This window comes from Balaenoptera borealis (assembly GCF_965194805.1).
Source record: "Balaenoptera borealis genome assembly, chromosome: 13".
Taxonomy (NCBI): domain Eukaryota; kingdom Metazoa; phylum Chordata; class Mammalia; order Artiodactyla; family Balaenopteridae; genus Balaenoptera; species Balaenoptera borealis.
The window spans coordinates 74,152,591-74,175,299 of record NC_138870.1 but is presented as its reverse complement, the minus strand read 5'-3'; positions in this window follow the sequence as shown (position 1 = coordinate 74,175,299).

The following is a 22,709-nucleotide window of genomic DNA, read 5'->3' as shown; positions in this document are numbered from 1 at the left end:
TTCAAAATAAGTTTGAATAAAACTTCGTGTAATGATTCAAGCTTCTTGCATGGTTCTCAAGAGTTCTGTGACATATCTTTTGGTGTAAATAATCTCTTAGGACCCTCCTTTCCAGTACATTGACTCTAAATTTTCATGTTTAAAAAAAACCTAGATTTCAAAAATAAATAAACCATGGCTGATAACTATTCTTTGACTTGCTGTGTTTATCACAATTCCAGCTTCATACATAATATGTAGTTTTTATATTGAACTTTCACTTTAAGATTAGTCCCTGAATTTTCTAAGCAGTAAAAATAGATGAAGGATTTAATATGACAGGTGTTGATTTAGTAGGCTCCAATGGAGAGTGAATTTTCTTCTTGACTGTATGCCTAATACTTTAGAAGGCATAGCATTTGCCTGAGGCCTATAAACATTGAACTTTTGGTTCAAAATGCTAGAATACATATTATGCAATTTTTTATGTGTGCTTGATTTAAAATAAAATAAAATTCTGTAGAAGTTTTCCTCATTAATCTGCCCACTTTGATTCAACCGACTCTGGTTCAGAGCTTTGAAGTGATTTGCTGACATAAGTAAGCATGATGGGCATCAATACTTGAAACTTGTGGGTAATTTATTCAGACTTTGCTTTCGAAGTTATTCTAAACTATGAGTAACCAAAGAGAACTTCCTCAAATTAAACTTGCTTGTTAGTCCCATTTATATTTTTTCTTTGTTTCTTATTCTAATATTACTATGAAGAATTTAGCATTATCTTTTTACTTTTAATAAGGAAAAAGTTATTTGAAGGTTATTGTGACATTTTAAAGATCAACAACAACCATCTGCTGTCTGTTTTCCAAATATAAACTTTTTATTTAATAATGGAGTCACCATATATTTTGCAGCAGGGTGTCATCATCTTGTGCATGTGAGCCAGATCTGTACCTCTAAATCTCTGATTCTCATCTTTCCTTCAAAATCAGATCTAATTTTCATTTGTCTTTGGGACATATTTATCTGTATTCCCTGTTTGCCACAACCCAATTTTGACTGTTTCCACCTCAAAATGACTTCGTATTCCTGAATTCTCTGTATGTAAACTCAAAATTTCCCAACCACCAAGACCTGAAAACTTAGTTATTTCTCCCTTTCTTACTACCTCTCCCTCCAATTAATTGCAGTGTTCTGTGCATTCTAACCCTGCCTCTTAAATGCCTTTTGATGCTTCTTGCTGGCTTTTTTTACTTTATACTTGGTCTATTTAAATAATTTATATATTCCTTCTGATTCAAATTTGACATTACTGCCAAATTGTGTTCAGCTCTGATCATATCATTCTCCTGCTTGAAAAATGTTAATTCCTTCCCATTGCCTCCTAAGGGGACCAAGTCAGGCACAAACCCTTAGAACTGTTTCTGCTTTCTGCAAAAATAGTCTTTTGTAGACGTTTCAGAGAGGGAATGCCTATGTACCACAAGTTACCTTGTTTTCTCGTTATTCAAAGTCATGTCTGGATAATGTTTGCATAGATCTATGCTCTGTAGGTAATAAGGCTACAATTGGCTAACACTAAATAAACAAATCAGAGTAGCAAAGATTGATTGCCTACAACTCTGAAGTGAAGCTGTCATGTAGATGGCTGGGATGCTTGGGCAGAGCATGTGATTTTACCCGGAGAGTAATCATAAAATAGATAAGGAGTAGATAAAGAATTCTTGAGTTAGCCAACAGCTAAAACAAGCATCCTCTTAGTAAAAGAGTGCTATCAAAATTTTTTTCTGTCAAATAACCTCACTCATCCCAGGTGAGCTCCTTAGAACTTTGGGTATATGACCAGATGAAGGGAAAGACAACTTGTAGTGACAACTCTCTAACCTTTTAAAAAGAAACATATCTGATAATAAAGCCAATTGCAATGCATTATTATCCCAACAATTACCTTGAGAACTGAGATATCTAATGTGATACAACCCTAAGACTCATATAAGATTTTCCATAATATAACCTAATCATTTTTTACATTTATTGTCCTTAATTTCTTTACACATGCACTGCATTCCAGCTTTGCTCAGTTATGTGCCTTGACTTCTCTCTCTGTGCCTATGCAATGTTCCCTGAGTGCTTTATAGACCATTTAAGATGGAAAGGACAATCTCGCTATCAGATACCAGTTTATAAAATGTATTTCAAGTTAACAAAAACAGTGTTTTTGGAAGACGAGATGGGACTAACCTTGTCCATTCTTAGAAGGTACTGTGGAACTTAATATTCTCATTTCACAGCCCATCAACTATAACCTGTATCCTTTTAACCCCACTCACCTAGGTCCAGTATATTCTATAAGGTAAGGTCGAAATCTAATTTCTCAATCTTCACCATGAATTTGAGATTTCTAAATGACCTTATCATCTTATGCAACATTTTATCTATAAATGCTTTCTGGGCTAGCAGCCCTATTTCATACATGACAACATAGCTCCTTAAATCAAGAACTAATTTGATTCTAATTTATATTTCTTATAGGGCATCTTGCACATAGTAGATTTTCGATAAATATTTATTGAGTTGAATGTTAATACCAGTTTATAACTATATCTAGTAAATTATATTTTATTAAGATAAAATGAAAACAAAATGGGTATTTTCTTACTAAGACTTTTATAAAGTAAAATATTATATGATAAACCTCCAGATATATATAATTTGGATTAGGATTTATGAATATGCCTCTGTAAAACAACTTTTTCACTTTTCTAAAAAAGATAAAGGACCTTCAAGATGACAGAGGAGTAAGACATAGAGATCACCTTCCTCCCCACAAACACATCAAAAATACATCTAAATGTGGAACACCTCCTACAGAACAGCTACTGAATGCTAGCAGAAGACCTCAGACTTCCCAAAATGCAAGAAAATCCACACAACACCTGCGTAGGGCAAAAGAAAAAACAGAAACAAAAGAATAGGGACAGGACCTGCACCTCTGGGAGGGAGCTGTGAGGAGGAAAAGTTTCCACACACTAAGAAGCCCCTTCACTGGTGGAGACGGGGAGGTGGGCAGGGGGGAAGCTTTGGAGCCACGGAGGAGAGCGCAGCCACAGGGGTGCAGAGGGCAAAGCGGAGAGATTCCCACACAGAGGATCAGTGCCAACCAGCACTCATCAGCCTGAGAGACTTGTCTGCTCACCCACTAGGGCGGGTGGGGGCTGGGAGCTGAGGCTCAGGCTTCGGAGGTCGGATCCCAGGGAGAGGACTGGGGTTGGCTGCATGAACACAGACTGAAGGGAACTAGTGCGCCACAGCTAGCCAGGAGGGAGTCCAGAAAAAAGTCTGGAACTGCCTAAGAGGCAAGAGACCATTGTTTCGGGGTGCGTGAGGAGAGGGGATTCCTTCCTGTCTGTACACAGAAGGCAGAGCACCACCTAAAGAAGCTCCAGAGACGGGTGTGAGCTGTGGCTATCAGCTCAGACCCCAGAAGCGTTAATGCTGTTGCTGCAGCCACCAAGAATCCTGTGTGCAAGCACAGGTCACTATCCACACCTCCCCTCCTGGGAACCTGTGCATCCTGCCACTGCCAGGGTCCCATGATCCAGGGACAAGTTCCCCGGGAGAAAACATGGTACACCTTGGACCGTTGCAGTGTCACACTGGCCTCTGCCACTGAAGGCTCGCCCCGCATTCCAATTATAACTACCATACCCCTCCCTCCCACTGGCATGAGTGAGCCAGAGCCCCCTAATCAGCAGCCCCTTTAACCTCGTCCTTTCTGGGTGGGAACAGATGCCTGAGGGCAACCTACACGAAGAGGCAGGGCGAAAACCCAAGCTGAACACCTGGAGCTGTGCAAACAAAGAAGAGAAAGGGAAATTTCTCCATGCAGCCTCAGGAGCAGCGGATTAAATCCCCACAGTCAACTTGATGTATCCTGCATCTGTGGAATACCTGAACAGACAAAGAATCATCCCAAAACTGAGGTGGTGGACTTCGGGAGCAACTGTAGACTTGGGATTTGCTGTCTGTGACTGATTTGTATCTGATTTTTATGTTTATCTTAGTATAGTTTATAGTGCTTGTTATCATTGGTGGATTTATTTATTGGTTTGGTTGCTCTCTTCTATTTTTTATTATTTTTCATTTTAATAATTTTTATTTATTTATTTATTTTTCCTTCCTTTTTTCTAATTTTTCTTCTGAGCCATGTGGTTGACAGTGTCTTGGTGCTCTGGCCTGGGGTCAGGCCTGAGCCTCTGAGGTAGGAGAGCCGAGTTCAGGACATTGGACCACCTGAACTCCTGACCCCACATAATATCAGTCATCGAGAGAGCTCCCAGAGATCTCCATCTCAATGCTAAGACCCAAATCCACCCAATGGAGAGCAAGCTCCAGTGCTGGACACACCATGCTAGTCAACTAGCAAGAAAGGAACGCAGCCCCACCCATTAGCAGAGAGGTTGCCTAATATCACACTAACTACACAGACACTTCAGAACACACCACCAGATGGGGCCCTGCCCACCAGAAAGACAAGAACCAGTCCCACCCACCAGAACATAGACACCAGTCCCTTCCACCAGGAATCCTACACAACCCACTGAACCAACCTGACCCACTGCAGGAAGACACCAAAAACAACGGGAACTATGAACCTGCGGTCTGCGAAAAGGAGACCCCAAACACAGTAAGTTAAACAAAATGAGAAGACAGAGAAATATGCAGCAGCTGAAGGAGCAAAGTAAAAACCCATCAGACCAAACAAATGAAGAGGAAATAGGCAGTCTACCTGAAAAACAATTCAGAGTAATGATAGTAAAGATGATCCAAAATCTTGGAAATAGAATGGAAAAAATACAAGAAAAGTTTAACAAGGACCTAGAAGAACTAAAGAGCAAACAAACGATGAACAAGACAATAAATGAAATTAAAACTTCTCTAGAAGGAATCAGTAGCAGAATAACTGAGGCAGACGAATGGGTAAGTGACCTGGAAGATAAAATAGTGGAAATAACTACTGCAGAGCAGAATAAAGGAAAAAGAATGAAAAGAAATGAGGACAGTCTCAGAGACCTCTGGGACAACATTAAATGCACCAACATTCGATTTATAGTGGTCCCAGAAGACGAAGAGAAAAAGAAAGGGACTGAGAAAATATTTGAAGAGATTACAGTTGAAAACTTCCCTAACATGGGAAAGGAAATAGTCAATCAAGTCCAGGAAGCTCAGACAGTCCCATACAGAATAGAGCCAAGGAGAAACATGCCAAGACACATATAAATCAAACTCTCAAAAGTTAAATAGAAAGAAAAAATATTAACAGCAGCAAGGGAAAAGCAACAAATAACATACGAGGGAATCCCCATAAGATTAACAGCTGATCTTTGAGCAGAAACTCTGCAAGCCAGAAGGGAGTGGCAGGACATATTTAAAGTGATGAAAGGGAAAAACCAACAACCAAGATTACTCTACCCAGCAAGGATCTCATTCAGATTTGACAGAGAAATTAAAACCTTTACAGAAAAGGAAAAATTAAGAGAATTCAGCACCACCAAACCAGCTTTACAAGAAATGCTAAAGGAACTTCTCTAGGCAGGAAACACAAGAGAAGGTAAAGACTTACAAAAACAAACTCAAAACAATTAAGAAAATGGTGATAGGAACATACATATTGATAATTACCTTAAATGTAAATGGATTAAATGCTCCAACCAAAAGACATAGACTGGCTGGCTGGATACAAAAACAAGACCCATATATATGCTCTCGACAAGAGACCCACTTCAGACCTAGGGACACATACAGACTGAAAGTGAGGGGATGGACAAAGCTATCCCATCCAAATGGAAATCAGAAGAAAGCAGGAGTAGCAATCCTCATATCAGACAAAATAGGCTTTAAAATAAAGACGATTACAAGAGAAAAGAAGGACTCTACCTAATGATCACGGGATCAATCCAAGAAGAAGATATAACAATTGTAAATATTTATGCACCTAACATAGGAGCACCTCGATACATAAGGCAAATGCTAACAGCCATAAAAGGGAAAATGAATAGTAACACAATAATAGTATTGGACTTTAACGCCCCACTTTCACCAATGTACAGACCAACCGAAATGAAAATAGGTAAGGAAACACAAGCTTTAAATGACACATGAAACAAGATGGACTTAATTGATATTTATAGGACATTCTATCCAAAAACAAGAGAATACTCTTTCTTCTCAAGTGCTCATGGAACAATTTCCAGGATAGATCATCACAAATCCAACCTTGGTAAATTTAAGAAGATTGAAATTGTATCAAGTATGTCTTCTTACCACAACTCTATGAGACTAGATATCAATTACAGGAAAAAAAAAAAACTGTTAAAAATACAACCACATGGAGGCTAAGCAATATGCTACTAAGTAACCAAGAGATCACTGAAGAAATCAAAGAGAAAATCAACAAATACCTAGAAACAAATGACAATGAAAACGTGATGACCCAAAACCTATGAGATGCAGCAAAAGCAGTTCTAAGAGGGAAGTTTATAGCATTACAGTCGTACCTCAAGAAATAAGAAAAATCTCAAACAACCTAATCTTAACACCTAAAGCGATTAGAGAAAGAAGAACTAAAAAAACCCAAAGTTACCAGAAGGAAAGAAATCATAAAGATCAGATCAGAAATAAATGAAAAAGAAATGAAGCAAATAATAGCAAAGATCTTTAAAATTAAAAGCTGCTTCTTTAAGAAGATAAACAAAATTGATAAACCATTAGCTAGACTCATCAAGAAAAAAAGGGAGAAGACTCAAATCAACAGAATTAGAAATGAAAAAGGAGAAGTAACAACTGACACTGCAGAAATACAAAGGATCATGAGAGATTACTACAGGCAACTATATGCCAATAAAATGGACAACCTGGGAGAAATGGGCAAATTCTGAGAAAAGCACAACCTTTCCAGACTGAACCAGGAAGAAATAGAAAATATGAACAGACCAATCACAAGCACTGAAATGGAAACTGTGATGAAAAATCTTCCAACAATCAAAAGCCCAGGACCAGATGGCTTCACAGGCAAATTCTATCAAACATTTAGAGAAGAGCTAACACCTATCCTTTACAAACTCTTCCAAAATATAGCAGAGGGAGGTACATTCCGAAACTCATTCTACGAGGCCACCATCACCCTGATACCAAAACCAGAGAAAGTTGTCACAAAGAAAAGAAAGCTACAGGCCAATATCACTGATGAACATAGATGCAAAAATCCTCAACAGAATCCTAGCAAACAGAATCCCACAGCACATTAAAAGGATCATACACCATGATCAAGTGGGGTTTATCCCAGGAAGGCAAGGATTCTTCAATATATGCAAATCAATCAATGTGATACACCATATTAACAAATTGAAAGATAAAAACCATACGATAATCTCAGTAGATTCAGCAAAAGCTTTCGACAAAATTCAACACCTATTTTTGATAAAACTCTCCAGAAAGTAGACATAGAGGGGACCGACCTCAACATAATAAAGGCCATATATGACACACCCATATTGTTCTCAAGGATGAAACATCATTTTCAAGGGTGAAACACTGAAACCATTTCCACTAAGATCAGGAACAAGACAAGGTTGCCCATTTTTACCACTGTTATTCAACGTACTTTTGGAAGTTTTAGCCACAGCAATCAGAGAAGAAAAAGAAATAAAAGGAATCCAAATCAGAAAAGAAGAAGTAAAACTGTCACTGTTTGCATATGACATGATACTCTACATAGAGAATCCTATAGTTGCTACCAGAAAACTACTAGAGCTAAGCAATGAATTTGGTAGCATAGCAGGATACAAAATTAATGCACAGAAATCTCTTGCATTCCTATACACTAATGATGAAAAATCTGAGCAGGAAATTAAGGAAACACTCCAATTTACCATTGCAACAAAAAGAATAAAATACCTAGGAATAAACCTACCTAAAGAGACAAAAGACCTGTATGCAGAAAACTATAAGACACTGATGAAAGAAATTAAAGATGATACAAACAGGTGGAGAGATATACCATGTTCTTGGATTGGAAGAATCAACATTGTGAAAATGACTCTACTACCCAAGGCAATTTACAGATTCAGTGCAATCCCTATCAAACTACCAATGGCATTCTTCACGGAAGTAGAACAAAAATTTTACAATTTGTGTGGAAACACAAAAGACCCCAAATAGCGAAAGCAATCTTGAGAAAGAAAAACAGAGCTGGAGGAATCAGGCTCCCTGACTTCAGACTATACTACAAAGCTACAGTAATTAAGACAATATGATACTGGCACAAAAACAGAAATATAGATCAATGGAACAGGATAGAAAGCCCAGAGATAAACCCACTCATATATGGTCACCTTATCTTTGATTAAGAAGGCAAGAATATACAATGGAGAAAAGGCAGACTCTTCAATAAGTGGTGCTGGGAAAACTGGACAGCTACATGTAAAAGAATGAAATTAGAACACTCCCTAACACCATACACAAAAATAAACTCAAAATGGATTAAAGACCTAAATGTAAGGCCACACACTATAAAACTCTTAGAGGAAAACAGGGAGAACACTCTATGAGTTAAATCACAGCAAGATCCTTTTTGACCCAGCTCCTAGAGAAATGGAAATAAAAACAAAAATAAAGAAATGGGACCTAATGAAACTTAAAAGCTTTTGCACAGCAATGGAGACCATAACCAAGACGAAAAGACAGCCCTCAGAATGGAAGAAAATATTTGCAAACGAAGCAACTGACAAAGGATTAATCTGCAAAATAAACAAACATCTCATGCAGCTCAATATCAAAAAAACAAACAACCCAATCCAAAAATGGGCAGAAGACCTTAAGAGACTAAAGAGACAGTTCTCCAAAGCAGATATACAGATTGCCAACAAACAGATGAAAGGATGCTCAACATCACTAATCATTGGAGAAATGCAAATCAAAACTACAATGAGGTATTACCTCGTACCAGTCAGAATGGCCATCATCAAAAAATCTACAAACAATAAATGCTGGAGAGGGTGTGGGAAAATGGAACCCTCTTGCGCTGTTGATGGGAATGTAAATTGATACAGCCACTGTTGAGAATAGTGTGGAGGTTCCTTAAAAAACTAAACATAGAACTACCATATGACCCGGCAATCCCACTCCTGGGCATATACCCTGAGAAACCGATAATTCAAAAAGTGTCAAGTACCACAATGTTCACTGCAGCACTATTTATAATAGCCAGGACATGGAAGCACACCAAGTGCCCATCGACAGATGAATGGATAAAGAAGATGTGGCACATATATACAATGGAATATTAGCCAGAAAAAGAAACAAAACTGAACTATTGGTAGTGAGGGGGGTGGACCTAGAGTCTGTTATACAGAGTGAAGTAAGTTAGAAAGAGAAAAACAAATACCGTATGCTAACACATATATATGGAATCTGAAAAAAAAAAAAAAGGTTCTCATGAATCTAGGGTCAGGACAGGAGTAAAGACACAGACATAGCAAGTGGACTTGATGCCACAGCGAGGTGGAAGGATAAGCTGGGATGAAGTGAGAGTAGCACTGACATATATGCACTACCAAATGTAAAATAGATAGCTAGTCGGAAGCAGCTGTATAGCACAGCGAGATCAGCTCAGTGCTTTGTGAGCACCTAGAGGGGTGGGATAGGGAGGGTGGGAGGGACACGCAAAAGGGGGGGAATATGTGGATATATGTGTACCTAAAGCTGATTGACGTTGTTATACAGCAAAATCTAACACAATATTGTAAAGTATTTATACTCCATTAAAGATGTTAAAAAAATTTTTTTTTTATTAAAGAAGATAGCAGCCATAATATTAAATATAGCAACTGCAAAATAATGTCTTAATGTAAAATTTAGAGTGTTTTCTGATTAAGGACAAGAAATAGAATACCTGAATATATTTATAAACACTTAATTGAGAAAACAAACTATTTATACCTATGTAAATACTATGAATCACTTACCTATTTTATCTAGAATTTATAGTTAATTGGCAAAATATTTGAAAAATTTTAGTTATAACATAATAAAGGATAAGTAAGTTTCCCTCTGGAAAATGCAGTGAATACTCGGTGAAAAGACATCTATATATAAAAAAAATTATATGTATAGAATATGAACATTGTACTTTAATAACTAAATGATGAGACAAGATAAAATAAGAATTATATTCCTTTTGAAAATGCTGAAAGCAGTCAATTGATTTTGCATAAATGAAACTTACAAAACATTGTATTTACATGTAAAGTAAAATTGAAGAACATTTCAGAAAGGTTTATATATACTTATGGAAAACATTTATTTCAGAACTCAATGCTTCTGACAAGCCAAGTTTGCAATCTACCTGTTGCTAAATCAAGATGATTTTCTTTGCTGTAACACTGAAAAGCAGTCAAAGTTGAAGGTTGGCTCTTGACACACACTTTACTGCATGAAAGAAAGAAACATTCCCGTTTGTGGAATTTAAAGGAAGTGATTTGTGCCTCCCTCAATGCACACCCAATTACTTAGAGATGCAGGATCTACAATATCTCCTGGACAGTGCCACGTACAATGGGGTGTAGCTTTCATACTTTCCTCAAATTCATCCACTAGGATTAAAATGGGGGAATTTGATAATGTGATCCAAGACAGAGGAAGAAAAGCGTCCCGTTTTACACAATAACTAACTGGAAATATAATTTTATTAAAAGCTTATTTTGGCCAGCTTTGGGTCTTCCACTCTCCTTACAACTCCTCCACCATTCCACCTCCAAACAAAAACAGGTCTTAAAGGAGCTGAATGACTGAGAACCTGTGCTAGAATCAAAGATGAAAAGGAGGCAAAAGAAGTGAAAACCAAATAAGAAAAAATAGAGACTATCCTTAAGGAATGTGTGGATTTCCTAGAGACTAGAATTGAAAATGTCCTCTAGCTGATACCAAAAGACAGGATAAAGAAAGGCATGAGGGAAGGGGAGTTACATTAGGCAAGAGGAGCCACAAAAAATTCTCAGTGTCCTGGAGAGTCCATATTATCTACTTCAAGCTCTTCAAAAATGCCACCAAATAAACTGTCAATGACCTATCATTCAGTGTAAGTCAAACTTATCACCTGTTGCAGTAAGGGAGACTTCATCTTGCTACCTTGGTATGTTTTTTGGTAGTGCTTCTGAAGTGTGTGTGTGGGGTGTGGTCATCAAGGCCATATATTCATAAGGTTTTAGGATCTGGTATTAGGCAGGTCTAAGTTCACTGATGTAGATATTTTATTAGTACTGGGTTAAGTTTATGACAGAATTGTTTAGGGTTGGTGAACACAGTGAGGCAAGGACTTGATGAATAAAGTATTCTGATAAGCAAGAAGTTTGCCCAGTTGAGTGACTTATTACCCTAAGAAGGGGGCTATTTACCTTAAGGGGAAATTGATTGTCCTGACAGAGGGCTATTTGAGCAGTATGTTGTTCTGAGAAGTGTTTTTTTTAGAAAGTTCCTGAAATAAACAGTATAGTTACAAATTTATCTGCTTGATCTGGTATTGTCTTTAGTAGTGAGGTCTTTTTAATGCCAACTGCTGAAATAGTTCTTGATTCTATTAATCTGTGTGGATGCAGGCAAGGTTTTTTCAACGTAAATTAGAAGATCCACACAAATCTAAAGGCCAGTGTTGGACATTCTTCTCTATTCTCTCTGAATGTGTGGATGTGTATGGATATAAGGTTTTTTTTTTTTAAACAATAAATAATCGAAGTTCTTCCGTCTGCTAATAATGTTTCTCATAGAAGTATATTTTAATACATAATTAAAAATTTTGTATCTTGAGTCATACCATAATGAGAATTAAAGACAAATTTCAAATTAGAAAAAAAAAATTTCATCTTTAATGGCAAGGAGAATTGCACCCCTATGTTCATCACAGCATTATTTACAATAGCCAAGTTATGGAAGCAACCTAAGTGCCCATCGACAGTTAAATGGATAAAGAAGGTGTGGTGTATATATACTATGGAACCATAAGAAAAGGAGAAATCTTGCCATTTGGACATGAATGGACCTTGAGGGTATTATACTAAGTGAAATAAGTCAGATGGAGAAAGACAAATACTGTATGATTTCACTTGTATTTAGCATATAACAAACAAACAAAATAAATGAGCAAACCAAACAACAAAAATAAAAACATATAGATACAGAGAACAGAGTAGTGGTTATCAGAAGGGAAGGAACAGAGGACAGGAGGGAGAAATGGTTAAAGGGGATTAACTGTGTGGTGATGGATGAAAACTAAATATTTGGTGGTGAGCATGCTAGTAGGGTATGCAGAGGTAGAAATATAATGTTGTATACATGAAACTTATATAAGGTTATAAACGAATGTTACCTCAATTAAAAAATTAATAAAAAAATTTAGATACACAGCTCCTTCAGTTATGATGAAAATGTGAACTAATACAGGAAAAAGTTGACAAAGAAAAAACTAAGAACAAAAAATTATAAAAGGCATAATTATGAATAAAATGTAACCTAATCAGTAAATACAAAAAATACATGTTAAAGCATCAATGAGATGCTTTTGTTTAAAAATTAGTGAAGATTCAAACACAAGAGTGTCCAGTGATATTTAGAATATTTTGAATTGGAACATTCATTCATTGTGTGACTGTATTTTGCTGCAGTTATTCTAGAGTGCAATTTGACAATGTCAATCAAATGCATTAAGCATGCATTCCATTTCTAGGAAGATTCCCACACAAAACAATCAGAGACATGTAAGAGATTCATGTTCAAAAAAGGTCATTATAGAATATTTATAGGTGAGCAGAGTTCCAGCCATCACACCACATTCTAAGCAGCAGAATGAAGGAATGAATGAAGAGGAAGGGGCAAGAAATATGCAGCTGCTCTCTGTTATGGACAGTTGCAGGAGGCTTTATCTGACATCTAACTGTGCAGCTCTTAGTCACTTTGCATAAAACACTGGAAAATGTTTTCATTTTAGGCAGCCATGTGTCCAGCTAAAAACCAGAAATTCTATTATAATGTGAGAAAGGGAGTCTCTTTTACATTGTTTCACTGAGCAAATTAACTCCAATTTGTCTCAGTCTTTCCAATCTACTCTAGCCTCTTCTTGGAATAACTAAAAGGCTCATTAAAATTTCTTCCAAACAAAAAAGTTGCTCTTTTTTTTGAAAATAAGCTGCTACTATACTGGAATTTTGGTGGCTGTAGCCAGCCTGTTAAAAATAGCCATTGTTTTCCTTTGAAAGATACATGATAAAACTCATTCACACATCCACATGTGTTTACAATTTAAAATAACAACATTCTAGAACTGTGAAAGAGTTTAGGAATTAAAGCAAAATATAAACAATTATTTGTTTTCTGGATAGTAGGATAGCAGATGATTTTAACTTGTGCCTTGTATTTAATACATTTCTTAAATGTTTTAAAAATAGATGCACCCCCAAATCACAAGAGAAATATCAATTTCTATGTATATCAATAAAAATTCCATTAATCCATAATTTATTTTATAAATTGTATTTGAATATTTTATATTCCATATACCAAATATTATAAACAAACCACAGTTCTTATCTTTAAGATACTTAAACTTCACTGGGAGAGGTAGAAACATGTACCTACAATTTACAGTAGAATGACTTGGATACAGTGGGTAGAGGTATGCATAGATTGGTGTCATAGTGCTAAGCAGTTTCACTCTCCCCAAATTGTAGGGGCCAGAAAAATATTTGAGCTGATTCTAAACATTGAAAAAGTGGGTAAGAGCACAAGAAAGTGCCTGTGTAAAGCTGTGAAGGTTATAGGTCTAAAACATTATCCTCTTGCAAGAACTGCATATATATTGATGTTACTGGTAGAGTGTGTGTGTGTGTGTGTGTGTGTGTGTGTGTGTGTGTGTGTGTGTGTGTGTAGGTGTGTGAAATAGAGTAAGATTAGAGAGGTTTGCAGAGGCCCTGAAGGGCATGATATGTCATCTCAAGAAGTCTGAATTTGTTGTGAAAGGTTTGTGTAGAGATTGAAAGATTGAATCAGGTAAATGGTGTCCTCAGATTTCCATTTTAGGAAGTGTCGCATCTGATGTCCCTTCAATAAGTGGTCTAAGTCTCCAAGTAACATTAAAAATATACAGGAAAAATCCAAACTCAAATCAATGAATATGTTTATTTGAGAACCTTACAATGTCAACGTAGTCCCATATCGTTAGCCCATGATATGACAGTAGGTGTTACCTCCATTGACTAGCCAAAATAAGAACTCAGTATTGATTTCAGTTGTTTACATTTAAATATTCCATTTAACCAAAGTTTAGCTAGTCTGCGCACAGATTTTCTACTTCTAGTTCAAACCCTTGCATGACTTATCTTTTAAACTCTGAATACTACAACATGGCACTGCTTATCTTTTAAGTAGGGTACACATGTACAGCATTTGCATCACCATACCCACAGCTTATCACTTAAGCCCAGCATCGTACATGCATTCATTTCCCTACCATGTGTTTGTTCTTTCTTCTTTAGCCCTTTTCACTCCCTAAGAAAATGGTGTCATTCTGGATGGAACCTAATGTTAGCGGTGTGAATGACAGAGTGTAGGAGGGCAAAACTGTATTCAGGCAGAGCAAACTCATGGAATCAAAACCTGGGGATATTAAATTGGGAGATCAATTGAATATAAGCAATACCAGAAGGTAGTAAAATAGTTTTAAAAATACTTAGGTGTTTTTGTTTATTTGTTTTGCCTGTATTATAATTCAGGTGAAAGACGTACCATATTTTCATGGAGCGCTAGGGAGCATCATAGAGCATTCAAGGGCATGCAATCTAAGTAGTCTGTGGAGCTTGGCTTACCTTCTTCTCTTGCTGGTGAGAAGCCAAACAAAAACAAAACAAAACAAAAACTTCTTAGATGCATTTTTAAAAGATCTCAATCTCTGCATTCCTCAGGCAATCCACAGAGCATATGTGACCACTTATACTGTTTCCACGATGAACAATGGTGTTATCTGTGTGTTATAAATGAATAATCTGAAACTCAGAGAAAAATAACTTGTCTGATTTCACACTCCTATAATATGGCAGTATCATAGCTGTAACTTTTAGACTCTAGAGCCTGTGCTATTATGCTATAGATGTCATCAATTTAAAAAATATTCATCAGCTTTATGAGACTGCCTCATCTTTACCTGATAAGGATTGAAAATCTCCATGTTCAGTTGACCTAATAGACATGAATTGGAGGCTCCTTCTCCACTATTAGGTTTGATTTTCACAATATTGATGTTTATAAAACTATTTCAGGCATTCTATGTAAAACCACCTAATAACATGACTGAACAATTTAACTTCTAAATATATGTGCTACTATGTCCTTATATCATCTGGGCAATCTAGTCAAACTTTTTTCATTGTTCACATGCTTAAAGCTCTATGAATCTAAATTCTCTGAATATTTAATTTAAAAAAAACTTTAAAAATAGTTCAGTTATGTTAGACTAGTGCTCTTCAAACTTTCCCAACTAGTAAGAAAGAGAAGAATATTAATATCCATGGATATTTGAGAGTAGATCCCCAAGAGGCTAACCATAAGTGTGAAATACCTTTAGAGTCTCATGTCTTATCCTAAAATATTTATGTGGATTTTGCATCAAATTCTGTAACATGTCCTTGTTTTAATAAAATCTGATTTAAATTATTTACTCTCTGTAAAAATTCTCCCTCTTGTTTTGATTTATGGACTTGGTTCTCTTGCATTCAAAATAAAAACATCACATTGGGAAAAAAAAGTCACAGTTTTCCATGTAGTTGCTGATTGTGCCTTAAAAAACAATTTCTGCTAAATAAACTGACTCCATGAAAAGCCATTTATCACTTAGGTAAGCAATGTACTGAATTAACTTACCTTGGTATAACTTTTGTCAGATTTTTACTTCATTCAAGCAAAAGAATAGCAACTCAGTTTCAAAATCAAAGTCCCTGAATTGTTCACCCCCTCCAGTTAGCCACTGTACACCTGTATGGGGCACAGATTTTTAGAATCCTTTTCCTGGAACATGATTATATAACTAAAGAGGTAACCATTTCTGCTTGAGAAGCTCATACCTACATCATTAATCCAGAAGAAGAGTCTGGGCCCATGCTAGAAAAAGGTGTGGTTAGGGAAACGGAAAGAGATGAAAGCAAAGGTTATTTAAAACTAAGACTTTTTAAATGTTTGTTATCACCTGAAATGTGAGATAGGCATATAGGATGACTTTACAAGATACTAAATATAAACCTAAGTAGCAAAGGAACTTAAACTATTATTAATAAGAATAGCAAAGTGTAGAGGGGAACATGTTTCTAAAAGTTGAGAGTTATAAGATGACATAAGTGAAAACACAGTGACATAAGCTAAAACACAATATATAAATGATCTTAATGGAATACTTGAGACTCTAGGTCCCTTATAAAGACAAGAGATAGTATCACTTAGACATTGCTCTGATTTAAGTGTTTTTTAGTTTTAGACCAGACTTACTGTTAGGTTGGGCTGTCATTTTGCCAAATGAAACTGTACTTAATTAAGTACGGACTAAACATATAAGCTTTATGCATTTTATTCCCTGGTTCCTTTTAAAGTATAGTAAAGGAAGAAAAAGGTATAAACAAATAGCAATAAAGCCTTCATATATGTGTGCATGTGCATGTGCAACTAATTTATCTCACTTTATTTCTGAATGACAGAAAGTAGATTGGGAGGGTTGCTGAATAATGAATTCAAAAGTGGAGAGGGATGCAACTGGCAGAGCAGAAGGTCAGAGAGATTCTGGAGATAGAAACCTCAGAGATGGCAGAGAGTAAGGGGTAAGCAGGGCGGAATCTCATGGAGTGGGGGTGGACAGGGATTCATGGCAAGATTCATGCTCCGTGCAATGCCACAATTTCCCCCTTCTCTGATACCTTTGGAATTTTTCTTGATGTCAAGAGTGAAGTGTGAATTTATTTTTTTTCCGGCAAATTCCTACCCGGTTCATAACATAGTTGTATGCTTTCATGTATATGAAATCTGTAATCAGTTTAGTTACAAAGAAGCAAAACAAGTCAAAAATTGTCCCTATGTTTATTAGACTGTAAGTTTGTAACTTGTCTTAGAAATAATTAATAACTTTATGATGGTGAACTCTCCTGTTAAGCACATAGCCTATCGTTCCATTTGTTCAAATGTCAAGGATGACATACAGCTTGAGTCAACTTGTTGTGTCTCTCTTACTGCAATCAAAAAAGCAGAAGAAAAACAAAAATGTATTTATTATATGATCTGATAAAATCATAGATTTCAGGGTATACAAAGAAAATTTAACTTCATTCTAACACTTTATGGGTACATAACAACTATAGAATTGAGTCCTACAGCAACCTGTTCAATGCAATAGATTTTATATCAGAACTGAGACCATATTTATTTCTTGTTTAGCATTTATCTTCGTAGGCAATTAATTTGACATGAAATTCTAAGAAAATATGGGTATCAGATACTTATTCAGTTTTATATATTTTAAATTTTAATACCAAGCCAATAGATTATTTGCCGAATTTGTTTTAAACTCATGAACTACATATTAATGCTTCAAAATTGAATATAGAAAGTAATTTTCTTTAGGTGTATTCTACTCTGCAACACATAAATTAACTTAATATATTTTACATTATATTGTTCATCTATATGTTTCTACAAAACTCTGATCATCAATGCATATATATATGCTAAATTTTTCCCCATTTGGGACTCTTTATAGCAAAACATCCTGAAAGGAAGGGTTGTCTACACACAGATGCTGTCTCCACTTTCTCACTTCTAATTTACATTGAAGCACATCTTTCTGCCTTATCTGCCCCACCACATCATTAAAATTCCTGTTGAAAAAAAGTCACCAATGACACCTTGTGTTGTTCACTGAGATGGTGCATACATGCCTGCAGGATTCCTGACCACCTTTCCCAATTCACTGAATGATTTTCCTTCTCACCCACTGTTTTAGAGCCACACTGATCCTCTAAAAGTCAATAGAACATAACAAGCTGTTGCTTGCCTAATGGCCTTCTTGATTACAGTTTCCTTTACCTAAAATACTTGCCCCTTTTTCTTTTATAGCTCACTTTTTCTAATCTTCCAGGACTTAATTTAAATATCTTCTAAGTCTTCACTGATCAGTCACCATGTGGAAGGAGCTACTACCTTCTCGTGCATTATCTTGGTATCTTAACTACTTCATCTAAAATACTTATGATCTTTGCTGTCTTATTTATTATCTTATTCACCCTTGTGTTCCCATCACCAAGCAAAATAAATATTAGCGCTAGTTTCTCAGTTAATATTTTTGCAAAAAATGAATGAATATACAACTGCTCAATTCAGAGCATATGTGTCTTCATTCTGTAAGAAATAAGTGATAGTTTTGGAAATATGCCTAAATTTAGTAGATCTCAGTTAAATATACATTTCTTGACAACCTGTAGAGATCTAAACTGGTTATAAAAATGCTATGTAACTTGCTATCTGTGAGGTCTTTACATAGACTGTTTTCTCATCTTTAGAATGGAAGTAATGATATTATAGAGTATACTTGTGTTTGCTACATAAAACATTATCTACTTTAGTCAGATATGAAAGAGACTGTTTAAAAAAAGAAAATCTAAGACATTTCAATGCTACTAACTATTATTCTTAAATCATTTAAAATCATTATCTTAGCTATTTGGTTGTAATTCCCTGTATTCTGTTTAATCACAACAATTAATATTTGACCATGCCAATCACCAAACTAGAAAGGAGGAAAGTGAAATGAGAACTGTACAGTTTGTATAAAGTATTCTAAAAGATAGACTAAAAAATATCCAAAAGACTTCTCTTAAACTTTATCTGAAAAATACTATAGTTTATTTTAAGTGAACTTCCCTTCACTTTTCCTCCCTGTAGCACTTGGTAGATTTCTGGCTTTTCAAAAGCAGTTTAGTTCAGAGGTAAGATGGAGAGGCTGTACACCTGAAAAGAAGATGACCCAATACAAATGAAAGGTGGCGCACCACAGTATGAGAATAAGCAGATGGCAGAGATCAAGGCCTCAGACATGGTGAAGAAAGGGGAAAAAAATTACAGAGGGCTTAGGGACTAATGCCTCAAGATTTCAAAAGTGTTTCTTTCATCATGGTCTACAAGAGAGAAAGAAGAAAGGATTGACATTCAAAGAATCTCAAATTTTTTGTTGCTTATAAAACCCTGCCTTCCATCCTTTGATTTTACTGCTAACAGCCCTGCATTTTCAGGATCATGGAGGGCGCTAAGATCACAAACTCAGTATAGCTGCTATAATTTTCTTAGCACTTAAGAAATTGAAAAAAATTTAGAGAAAACCATGACTTCTGCATTACTTTCCAATACCTGACACTTTCCATTTGCTAAGCTCCTCTGGTGGATAAGAAAAATCCCAGGACAAAAGTGAAGGTATATAGTAGCAAAGAAGTAGGATGGTGGGATGAAAAGATTGCTCCTAGGCAAGTGTCCCTTGCATGTGCAGAGTTAATAATATGTCTCAGCCTTAGAAAGTGAAGACCAGGAAAGAGACTCCCCCAATTTATATCATCAAAATGATAATATTCAGCTAATATTGGACAGGAAAGCATAAAATTAGTGTCAGTTCTGGCTACTACTATATCCCAAGATAGCCAGTCTTTGCCATTTGAATTTTTCCACCTGTTCACATTTGTTCATCCTCCTTGCTGATAAGATAACTTTTGGCATAAATCAAGAATAACTGTTAGGCAAAATGCTACAGTTAGGCCACTACAAGGTAAATCTCTATGCAATCCCTTCCTCAGGCTTGGAAGTAGAAAAAAAATTGAGCATTAAGGAATAGTGTTGATTTTAAATAGAACTGGTTAAGATAGCTCTCTTTTGCCCCTTTTTGCAAGGTTTCATGAAGAATTATGAGGACTGAGTTATCTTTTTCTCAGAGTTACTACCTTTGAGGATCATGCAGGAAACATGTGAAATAATTTAAGAAAATAAGGGAATGCTTGGCATATTTATATTATTGTAGTATGGTGGCTCAGTTCAGCAGATAGAAGACCAGATAGTTCTGCTTCCCACTACAATGTGGGTCAACTAGGGTATCTTTTATCTGAGATTGTTCAGAAAACATTACCATCGTGGGAAGTTGCAAGATGCTTGGGAGGTTTAGGATCCCAATTTAAATAGATCGGACATTCACTTCAGATCACCCCACTCTCACTTCATCTTGCTGTAGCTTATATATTCTCATAGCTGTTGTGCTAACCCTTTTGTCTGCGTGGTTTTTTTTTTTTTTTTTTTTTAATATTTTGATGACTCCAATTTTTTTTTTTTTTATAGCTACTTTATTTATTTATTTATTTTATTTTTTTGACTATGTTGGGTCTTCGGTTCGTGCGAGGGCTTTCTCTAGTTGCGGCAAGCGGGGGCCACTCTTCATCGCGGTGCGCGGGCCTTTCACTATCGCGGCCCCTCCCGTTGCGGGGCACAGGCTCCAGATGCGCAGGCTCAGCAGTTGTGGCTCACGGGCCTAGTTGCTCCGCGGCATGTGGGATCTTCCCAGACCAGGGCTCGAACCCGTGTCCCCTGCATTAGCAGGCAGATTCTCAACCACTGCGCCACCAGGGAAGCCCTTGTCTGCGTGTTTTATCTCCAAATTGGGAGATTGCTTTGTTTTTCTATGCATTCTACTGAGCATTAGGTGAATGGATAGTAAACAAAAGCACCAATTTATTAACTACTTGATCGTATACTTATTAGTATATATCCTTCTCTTGATAGTGGAAAAGATTTCATTGTTAGGGTGTTCGTTGGTTTGTTTCTTTTTTTAAAAATTTATTTTTAACATCTTTATTGGAGTATAATTGCTTTACAATGGTGTGTAAGTTTCTGCTTTATGAAAAAGTGAATCAGCTGTAAATATACATATATCCCCATATCTCTTCCCTCTTGCGTCTGCCTCCCTCCCATCCTCCCTATCCCACCCCTCTAGGTGGTCACAAAGCACGGAGCTGATCTCCCTGTGCTATGCAGCTGCTTCCCACTAGCTATCTATTTTATGTTTGGTAGTGTATATATGTCCATGCCACTCTCTCACTTTGTCACAGCTTACTCTTCCCCCTCCCCATATCCTCAAGTCCATTCTCTAGTAGGTCTGTGTCTTTATTCCCGTCTTACCCCTAGGTTCTTCATGACCTTTTTTTTTTTTCTTATATTCCATATATATGTGTTAGCATACGGGATTAGTGTTTCTCTTTCTGACTTATTTCACTCTGTATGACAGACTCTGAGTCCATCCAACTCACTACAAATAACTCAATTTCATTTCTTTTATGGCTGAGTAGTAATTCCATTGTATATATGTGCCACATCTTCTTTATCCATTCATCTGTCGATGGACACTTAGGTTGCTTCCATGTCCTGGCTATTGTAAATAGAGCTGCAATGAACATTGTGGTACATGACTCTTTTTGAATCATGGTTTTCTCAGGGTATATGCCCACTAGTGGGATTGCTGGGTCGTACAGTAGTTCTGTTTTTGGTATTTTAAGAAACCTCCATACTGTTCTCCATAGTGGCTGTATCAACTTACATTCCCACCAAAAGTGCAAGAGGGTTCCCTTTCCTCCACACCCTCTCCAGCATTTATTGTTTGTAGATTTTTTGATGATAGCCATTCTGACTAGTGTGAGGTGATACCTCATTGTACTTCTCATTTGCATTTCTCTAATGATTAGTGATGTTGAGCATCCTTTCATGTGTTTGTTGGCAATCTGCATATCTTCTTTGGAGAAATGTCTGTTTAGGTCTTCTCCCCATTTTTGAACTGGGTTGTTTGTTTTTTTGATATTGATCTGCATGAGCTGCTTGTAAATTTTGGACATGAATTCTTTGTCAGTTGCTTCATTTGCAAATATTTTCTCCCATTCTGAGAGTTGTCTTTTCATCTTGTTTATGGTTTCCTTTGCTGTGCAAAACTTTTACGTTTCATTAGGTCCCATTTGTTTATTTTTGTTTTTATTTCCATTTCTCTAGGAGGTGGGTCAAAAAGGATCTTGCTGTGATTTATGTCATAGAGTGTTCTGCCTATGTTTTCCTCTAAGAGTTTTATAGTCTCTGGCCTTACATTTAGGTCTCTAATCCATTTTGAGTTTATTTTTGTGTATGGTGTTAGGAAGTGTTCTAAATTCATTCTTTTACAAGTATCTGTCCAGTTTTCCCAGCACCACGTATTTTTTTTTTTAATTTTTGATTTTAATTTAATTTTTTTTTTTTTTACAGCAGGTCCTCATTAGTCATCCATTTTATACACATCAGTATATGCATGTCAATCCCAATCTCCCAGTTCATCACACCACCACCCCCAACCCCCGCCACTTTCCCCACTTGGTGTCCATACGTTTGTTCTCTACATCTGTGTCTCAATTTCTGCCCTGCAAACTGGTTCATTTGGACCATTTTTCTAGGTTCCCCATATATGCGTTGATATACGATATTTGTTTTTCTCTTTCTGACTTACTTCACTCTGTATAACAGTCTCTAGATCTATCGACATCTCCACAAATGACCCAATTTCTTTACTTTTTATGGCTGAGTAATATTCCATTGTATATATGTAC